Raw genomic sequence first — 9,685 nt, forward strand, 5'->3', positions numbered from 1 at the left:
GTGTGCCAGCTAAGATCGCCATGCAGATAAACCTACTGCGCCGCTTTTTCGCCCGCACTCTTGGTTCCGCAGCATTTGAACGTGATGCGCATATTCCAGCCATTATGCTGATGGCCGCCAGGCTATGCTTCGCCAAAATACTGACGCACTTAGCGCTCTGCGCGGGATGCACATGCGGCTGGTGTAAACACCATCCCTCAAACCCACTTGACACTTTAGGGTTCTGCGCATGTTCAGTAGTGTCCTTACCTGCGCAATCAACAAAGCCGGCCGTTAGCCTTTTCTACACTAGGTATACAAAGGAGAAAAAAAAAAAATGGCCTTTTCATCAGCTCACAGATCGAAATTTCATAATAAAAATGACAGGACAAAGATAATTAACCGCAACAACCTAATGAAAGCGTTTTCATCTGCCAGTATTAACTAAAACGTTTAACAAGAAGCACTGGACCTTCTCGAATTCTAATTTCATATATCTAAATAATCCCATATATCTGTACTCGAGTTGAATGGAAGGAATTCTTCGTTCTAAAATAAATTATTTTGGACCTTAGCGAACACTATCCTAACTGCTGCATTATAGTTAAAATTAAAATTTATCGCTGACGTTCTCACAGACGACCTGTTAATTTTTGTCAAATATTGTTAGACCAATTCATCGCAACGCGACAAATTTTCTGTGTACACCGACACACTGACTGATACTCTCATTGCATGACACGGACGAACCACGTCCTGAAAATATGCATGTGGGACGTTTTCCGTTCCTATAGCATACATGGACTTGACTAACGGTAAGCTCAGTCTCCGTCCGCTTTTGTAGTCGATGAGAAAGATTGATTGGCACCGAAAATTTATTGCCTCCTAAAACGACTCTTAATTCTGGACTTCTTCAAGTACTGCGAATGAGTAATTTTGAATCCAGTCGTCAACCATTTCTTTTGCGGCCACTGAGATGCTGATATCAAACCAGAGACTTTGTTACAGATACGATCAATCAATGCAGAAATCACAACTGCAATGCTGTAACCAGGGCTTGCTATATGACAGTGTCCCATATTCCCGGCGGTCACCGACAATGTCCTTTAGAAACCATTTCGTCCCTGCAAAGATTCTCAGAAACAGTGCCCTAGGTGCACAAAATGCACGACTCATAATATAGGTAACACGATATACAAACAGGTAAGGCACCTTGAGCAGGCTGAATGACATCAGCTCCATTCATCTACGGGATTAGCCGGAAGAAAATCAGCACATTAAAAGTAGTTCAGTAAGTTCCAGGGACGCGACTATCAGCCGAATGTTTACTCGCTTCCCTTACATGAATGTCAACCAATGAGACGAACAGAATGACAGCCATAGTTGCCACTGAAAAAGAAAAGAAAAAGAAAGAAGAATGGAATTGATTTTCGAGCAAATGTCTACGGTGGGATTGAACGACGTGAAAAAATAGCTCATCGCACAGTTACCGGCTATTCTCGACAGTGTTGAAAGTGAACATGCTTTTTTTTCTTTCTTTATTCGCACACTTCTCTGGAAAATGACGCTTTATTCCCTCAGGTTACCCCTATGGCGTAGTACATTGCAGAAATTCTCGGGCTCTTCAGCAGAGTTTTCTTCCGCAGATCGAGAGAAAGCAAAATGTCGAGCATGGAGCCATCAAGCGTACGGCGCTTCGTAGCCTATTCCCTCACGCCGTAACTATATAGATACTCACCAGGCACTGCTGGCAAAAGGCCACCGCTTGAATCCCTCAGCGAGCAGTAACTTCCTCCATAAGGAGATCTGGCAGTGAGCCTGGCGGGTTCGGTCCCCTCTCGCTGAACGCCATATGCGGCAAGTGAAACCAGTGGTCGCACGAAGGACGGAAAGCTCGGGAGATGCCTACGCAATGTTCTGCGAGAAAAGCACGGCGGAAACCACGCCGTTTTTTTAACATGGTACCGTAAAATGACCCGTTCACCGAATATCCGGCGTTGCCGTTGAGGGCAAAAAATTACGAGAATGGCGATGCCAGGCGGTAGGTCGCAGCTAACATGGCCTGAAACTGACTTGTCGTAGGGATGGATGCCTGTCGTTACTTTTGGCAGGAGCTGCCAACTCGGACCTCTCCTTTTATACCGAAGGGTGATATCAGAATCAATATGCCAGCACCCTTGTATTCACTTGGCCCCTAGGCCACGCAGGCACATTCCTACTGCTCGTTTAGAGTCGGGTAAGCTCTAAGCCGGGTAAGCATTCATACTGCTCGTAGAAAACGTTATCACTTCATACCCTCAAAGGTGGAGCTTAAGCGTCCCCCATAAATTTCTACTATCGGCGGGCCATCTTGTCTGAGAGTTAACTTAACAAACGGCGAAGTAGTTACGGTTTACCGACCGGGCGGTACCTCATGTGAGGCGTGTAATATTCTCAAACTGCTCGAGCTCTTTGGTTCAGCGCTGGCTGGACAACGTTCTAGCTATACCCAATATTGAATTGAGTGAAAAGAGGACGTAGTCGTCACATTGATGAACTTTGTGTATTGTGCTCCAGTCTGACGTAATCCATGACTGCGATCACGGCGATTACGAAGATCGCTCGGAACCATCGGCTCTGGAAACGGACGCTGTATACACTGAGTAGGTCTCGCGGTTTTCATTGACCTCATTCACCAGGACTGAAATTGGCGTGCGCTGCACATAAGCGTTTAGTGCGTCTGCTTTGTGTGTATGTGTGTCGTGCGTGCATGCGCGTGTGTGTGAGAGCTACTTGCGCTTCCATTTTCCCGCTAGTTTAGGTTTCCACTCGCTGCTACTTCTTACGTGCGTACCCATCGCAAGGCTCGTTACTGGTGACGGTTAAAAACAATTACCAGCTTTGCTTTTCGGCGACTGAGTACATGGTTCTCCACTAGAACTGTCCAAGTAGTACCTGGATTTTGTGTTTCATGCTTCGTGTTCCGTATAAAGAGTTGCTTTGAACTTTAACAGTTTATTAACGCTCTATAATGACATTTGTATGTTATAAACATGGTACTAAAATGAACAGAATACGAGCGCACCAGGAACTTTAGACAATTATGGTCTCCGCAGAGCACCGCGACTCATTTACATCCACCGTCGGTAAACGGCACATGCAAAAGAAGGGAAGTACACTGCATACCGTAGTGAGCCGCCGCAGTAATTGCAGTAACTGCAAAGTAAGATTCCATTCCCCTCTTAAACCCAGCTGCGATAAGTTCCTTCGGCGGATGTTAAATTAAAAAAAAAATGGAGAAGGGAACGAAGTTTTATCACGGACTGCTGTCCCCTCACATGTCACCACTGCACTATACTGCGCGTTCGCGAAAATAGTCAGCTAGTTAGGTAGCTAGTTTAGTCAGCCAAAGCCGTGAGACTACTGTTACAGCTGCAAAATGGCTTCCAAGAAGGGCGTCGACTCAAGGGCAATGCTTTCGCGTTGACTCAGTCTGTGCTGAAATCGCACGCAAAGAATCCGTGGGTCTGGTGGTATTCATTCTGGACGTGCGCAGAACATATGAAAGTATCCCGCACGAGACTCTGCTTCTGCGGGTGGCGATCAACGGAATGCCACCAGAGTCAATTGGGCTGTTCCGCCTGCTCAACAGTAATGTACTGCCATGAAGTTTTTCGCCGACGCTCATTCTCAGCCAATTACTATACAGAGAGGCCTCAGGTAAATCTGGCTGATGCCTCCGGTGCTCTAGATGTTATACACATCAGAGCCCGATCATCGCCTGATTCGGTCTCTTTTCCATTTGAGATGATATTTCGAATTCCTGGATTATTCTACGCTCTGTATTCGCGGATTACATGGTGCTTCTGACCGAAAATGAAACGCAGCTACGAAATTTGTCTTGTTCTCTTCTGACCATCTGGCTTAATCGGGAATATACTTCAACGTCAAGAAGTTCGCCATGCTATCTTTTTCCAGTCCCAAAACTAGCTCATCTCTGTCGTAGCTACCAAATGGTGAGAACATATTGGAGGCCCCTGAATGGAGCCAAAAAGGTGTCACCCTTCGCACTCAGAGTGATCTATCTGCACCCGAGGAGATCGCACGAATGTCCTCCCAGCTTGCGCTCTGCATACTATGCAAACGGAGCTCATGGAGTTGCAACCGGTTCCTGCTGGTTAGCGAACCTGCAAATCATCGGCCTAATCTTTGCCGACGCTTTATTTTGTTTGTCGGTCGCCACGCTCACATGGCTCGACGTAGACAACTCGAAGTAGACCGAATACACTCCTTGGATGCAACGGTCTTGTTTCCTTGGAGGCCATCCAGGGTGTACTCAGATAGTTATCATTCGAAGCCTGGGGAGTTCGCGACCAAAATTGCGTTTGACGAGCGCTTCCGCCATTTTCCCGGGGCTCGCTGGGAGCGCCAAGTGCCCCACAATCTACTTTGCAAAGCCACGAGGACACAATAGAGTGCGCGGGCTCCTCGGCTGCGAGGCACCACCGAAATCTTCGCGCTACGCACTGGAAAAGAGAACGGCACCAAGAGCAGCCGCATAGCACAAGACCACAAGCGGGAGTCAGAGACGATCTAGTGACGATCTGGCAAGCGAAGTCGACGCTGAGACTAAACAATGGGAGCTAGCAGTAGATCGCGCAAGTGTCATTGTACGAGAAGAGCGTACGAAAAGCAATAGTGTTTGAGGCGCGTGTTGATGCACTTCGCACATTTGTATACCCGAGCCGCTTCGATTCTTCCTCCGAAGTGCAAGCCTCTGTATGCAGGGCCTCTGGAAAGTAGAGGGACTTACGGATCATTTACTGTTCGAGTCGGAGGCTTCTTCCCTCCTAACCCAGCTGGCGCCATCCTCTCATGCGCGCCGAGATTCGGAATCCCTAGCGATGTGGGAACGAAAGCTTGCGAGCAATAAATCACGAACGATCGGCAGCAGGAAATGCTGCAAATTATTCACGGAATGTATTATAAGCCTTCCTTTCTCCATTCTATAGGACCAGAACACAAAGAAAAATTATGCGCTATATTACTGAAAGTTCATAAATGCCACGTTTTTGAACGCGGAGTTAATAACTGCTTGGGAACTGCCACGGGAGGTGACACTTGTCACACGTCACAGAGCGTACACAGGAGAAACGGCCGGCATGCACCTTAAACACTGCGCTACATTTTCATTATTGGCCCAGTTTTTAGTTATCGACATTGGTTATTCTGCGACAGAAGTCCGCGAAGCAATGCAAGGATGCTTCAGTAATGTCTTCAGCAATATCTAGAAACCGCTCATCAGCACCACTTGCTATCTCGCCGTTTGACATGGGACTTCCTGTACAGGTGGGTGGCATTGTGTGGTTTTATCTGCTGTTATCTCGAAACCTTTGAGACAGGCGCCAGTCGCGAGTCTCCATAGTATGAGTTTGCGTGAGAGACAAGTTTCGAAATGAGGGAACTGCTATAAATCTGGAAACACTGACGAAGAGAGATCCACTCATAGCATTTGATCACTCGGGATACAAATCCACTCGAAGGGGTTTTAACAAAAAATAAATAGACGCGATAGCGCTTTTACACCACCTTTTTCATTTCGCATACAGAAAAGGATGCGTTTACTAGGTTCGAATCACAAATGCGCCAAACTTTATAAAAATACTTACATATCAGGAATAACCCTATTAAAGAAGCCTACTCTATAATTATGGTGTGTTTCGAACCCTTTGTTAATTAGTTAGCTTTATTTGAATCCGGGCTATTTGAAATTCCGTTTCATATCATGTGGTTGCGACGTCACGGCCTTCTCGATCAATCAAGATTATTTTCCTACCGCGCACGACGGCTACAACGGGAGCCAGGTATTCAGCAGAATGAGCTATACATACGATATCTCGTGAAACGGTTCCATGGTGAGTTACTGCACTCGACCAGGCTGCTCGGTTCTGTCCGTCGTATCCACCGCACTGTTTCGAAGCAATAACGATAATCGATTCCGCTAGCATCGACATAGCGAACAATTACAAAAGCAGAATAAAACAAAAACTGCATAACAGCCCTTGCTGCAGGCTTTACTAATTTTTCTAGTGTGCCGACAGACGAAATTAATAAAAGGTTTCGTCCTATACGTGTTCGACTTCTGAAATGCTGCCAAAATGCCTAAAAAAACACTGTCACTGAACGATAAACATGTTGCGATGACCTTGCCATAAGGATGCGCATATTTAAAAACGTTACTTGCTAATACGTTCCAACTTAGCCCAATAGTTAGTTCTGCGCAGCGCAGACAGTCTATCTGACGCAGGTCATCTTTTATAACGCTAAGGGGAAAGAATACAGGCTGAACGGCCCGCAGTGGCAGAGTTCGCAACACACCTCGAATACGTCATATAGTGCTCAGCTATATTAGCCAGCCGCCTCATACACGCTGGTTGTGAGAAAAGGTGAATACGGATCGACATTTTGAGCCCCAGCGAGACCCCGGCCTTATGCTATAGACCCGAGCCCAGCCCGGCCTGACACTGAGAGGGTTTAAGCCTGCCCGGCACAGTGCCCAAACGTAAAGGCCCGCGCACGGCCCGACATGGTATATTTGAAGTTGAAATGTTGTGACAGAGAGAAATAATTTAAGGGTGATGAGTTTATCTAAAATATCGAGATATAGAGTCCTCACGTTTAAGACAGATTTGTAGGATATACAGGGGCGCAGCATAATTGTACAATTATTCTAATTCAGTACGCAACAACAAGTTCTGCACTGATGAAGGCTAGGTGCATTTGCGTCGCTCCTATGAATCCGGCAGGCTGGAGTTTCTTTCGGCGCCATAACTTGAGGCTGGAATGACTGACAAGTTCTTAGTAAGGAAGGTAAGTTTTGGGTAAGCGCCGCTTTTTCTTCTCCAAAATCGCTCTAGCTCTAAATCTAAACAAAGGGTTCATTTAGCGGTGATGTACACGGTGATCTCGTTTGGCTCACTTTGAGCCATTGGCGTGTGCTTTTCAAGGCACCAGCAAGGCTCCCCTATTGCAGTCCCTGAGCCGAGAAACAAAAGGAAGCTCACACACCGCAGATGCTTTGATATATTAGTCGCTTCAATCGAGACCAGCCGAGGCAGAAGGAGAGCCATAAAAAAGACGCCGGAGAGATGACAGCGTGGTGCGAATATCGAAATGCCGAGCGTTAAAGCGCTGATCCCTTAACAACTGCGCCGTTGTTACCGAAGAGACGAGAACGATCGAAACGACCTCTAGCTGCGCTAGCTGCCCCTCTGCTCGGCCATTGGCAGCTGCCAGAGATCCGTTCAAGGCGAGGAGGTGGGAAGGAAAGGAATGCCGACTCTATATAGGAGAGAACTTGGAAGCTCTCGCGTGGAGAGTGTGCAGGAAAAGGCTGCGCATTCTCGAAGCCTATCGCACCATGGCCATGTTCGCCCTTTCGCAAAAGTTGCATGTACTCAAGATCGGAGCGCACCTACGGAACGGCCCCTGCGCGCAGCAATTCCAGTATGCTCCAGATTCTGGAGATGGTGGGCATGGACAGTGCATTTCATATTGCGAGAACAAAACCTACTTTTTCTATTGACTAACGGCGTAAATTATAATAGAATGCAAAAGTTGCAGCCGCGGAGGAGTACCAAGTGGACGGATGAGGTTGGTAATTTTGGATGTAAAAAGAGATATGCGAAATGCGGAGCGCCATCTCTGTGCGCTCCGAGAACTACGCCCGCCATGTTGGCTCGGTCAACAAAACAAAACCACCGCCGTGCGCCAGGTGAACAATCAAGTCCAGATGCGATGTTCTGCTGCGCTATGCACCTTGAGAGAATAATGTTACGAGGCGTGTTGGAACCAGGCACGTATCAACCTTGCCTTTATTATTTTTTTCCTGAGCGCTAACATACAGCAAACGAATTGCGAGCTATCACCTGTAAACATGCCTTCCAATGCGCAGCGTTTATTTCCTGCGTTGATTCTCCACAAACCATTGTTGGTCGTTCGCGTTAAAAATACTGTACGAACTGTGCTATTAGTGTTCTGCAGGCAAAAAAGCCAATTGAGTGACTGAAACAGTTTATTGAGAGATAAAGGAGGGGGATGTGTGGATGGGGTCCCTAGTCCGGGAATCCAGCGGCTGCCTCTGGTATTCGTGCGCGTGTCACGAGGGCTCTTGGGCCTCTAGTGCAGAGCTGGATGGGGCAGAATCAGACCCATCAATATAGGTGGCACAACTTGCATGTTTATCAACTCTGCTGTAGAGCATATTTGGCCAATCAGATCCAAACAATGAAACGTTTTTTTTTCTCTCAGCCGGCGCTGCTCAATCTCAGAGTCTGGCCGCAAAGAAAAGATTTACTGGCCTATAAAGGATTTACTGGCAAATCGGGCCCATGATACGTTCTCGGCGCGCTGCAGCCACAAACTTCTACCGGTCATATCGTGAGCTACTAACTCCTATCCACATGCCAATTTATGCTTAGTTCACTACGTGTTCAGTGTAAAGAAACTGATGTGCGGCATTTCATTTTTCAGGGTTTCTGCAATGGCTATTCTCTCCTTTCAGGCTGTTTAAAAAATTGGTAATTGGTTGTTTTATCCCGCGGAACTCGAGCAATGCATTTCAAGGCATGTATACAGCATGCCTAAAATGCTCCAAGCCATCCAATTTTACCATGGATGCGCAAAGCGGCGACTGGTTGCTCCACAACAACGCCATTCCCGCTCTGTACAACTCTGGTAGGAAAATAAATAAATGTAGGAAGCCACAAAATCATGCAGACTTCGCTCTGCACACGTACGGTTTAGGCCAAACAGCTATTGCCGTATTTGTCAAGCGTGCTTTTCATGGTGGTAGGCAAGGCCACTACGATATCACAACAAGGAATGAAATTAAACAACTGCGACGTTGCTTGCAATATTGTAAATAATGACCACTTGGCTCTAAAAGCAACACAAAAGAAGACAACAAAATCTCCTGGCCTCTGTTAACTGTGACGCTGAAAAGCCGACGTGCATCGCACGTTGTACGTAAATGAATATCGCACTACGCAGCTGACCGAACATCGCGAACGATCGTGTCTGTAGTGCACGCGGCTACTACAAGCATCCCGCCCTCGAAAGTATGCAGTGCCACAAAAATTGCTTCGGCCAGCACATGTGTGCACGCAGCGTAAATTAACCACTGACTACCTTATCACAATATTGGTCCACTTGAGAATAGAGATTGACGATAATGCGCAATGATTGAAGCAGTGTCTAAATGCGCTCATTAAAACGACAACGGGCAGATACTTTTTTATGCACACACTGTTTCGATTGCTGCCAACGTGAACGAGAAACTTCAGGCGAAGAACAAGACGTGGTAGAAATCATGCTGGCACTCATTAAAGGGTTAGAAAAGGACCTACCAGGCGAAATATGATCAGTAAAAACAGCGGAGTGGCCTAAAAGTGGATCCTAAAATTCTTATCGAGATATTGATGACAGTTTCCCCGGTATCAAGAAAGAAAGCACAGTTGACATGTCGATGACGCGACCGCTTGACCGAGCCAATATGGCGACTGCTGGAAGCTGCAACCGCGGTGTTGCCAGGCCATCATATCATCGATTGGCCGCAGCTCATGGATGCAGCCTCAGAAGTAAATCCCTTTCTCGTGCCGTGAACTAAGGCCTATGAAGATGAACTTGTAATCTCATACAAACAATATTCCGTTATCTCTTCGGAAAT

Source organism: Amblyomma maculatum, chromosome 7 (genome assembly GCF_055883805.1).
Source record: "Amblyomma maculatum isolate TAMU_Amacu chromosome 7, ASM5588380v1, whole genome shotgun sequence".
Classification (NCBI taxonomy): domain Eukaryota; kingdom Metazoa; phylum Arthropoda; class Arachnida; order Ixodida; family Ixodidae; genus Amblyomma; species Amblyomma maculatum.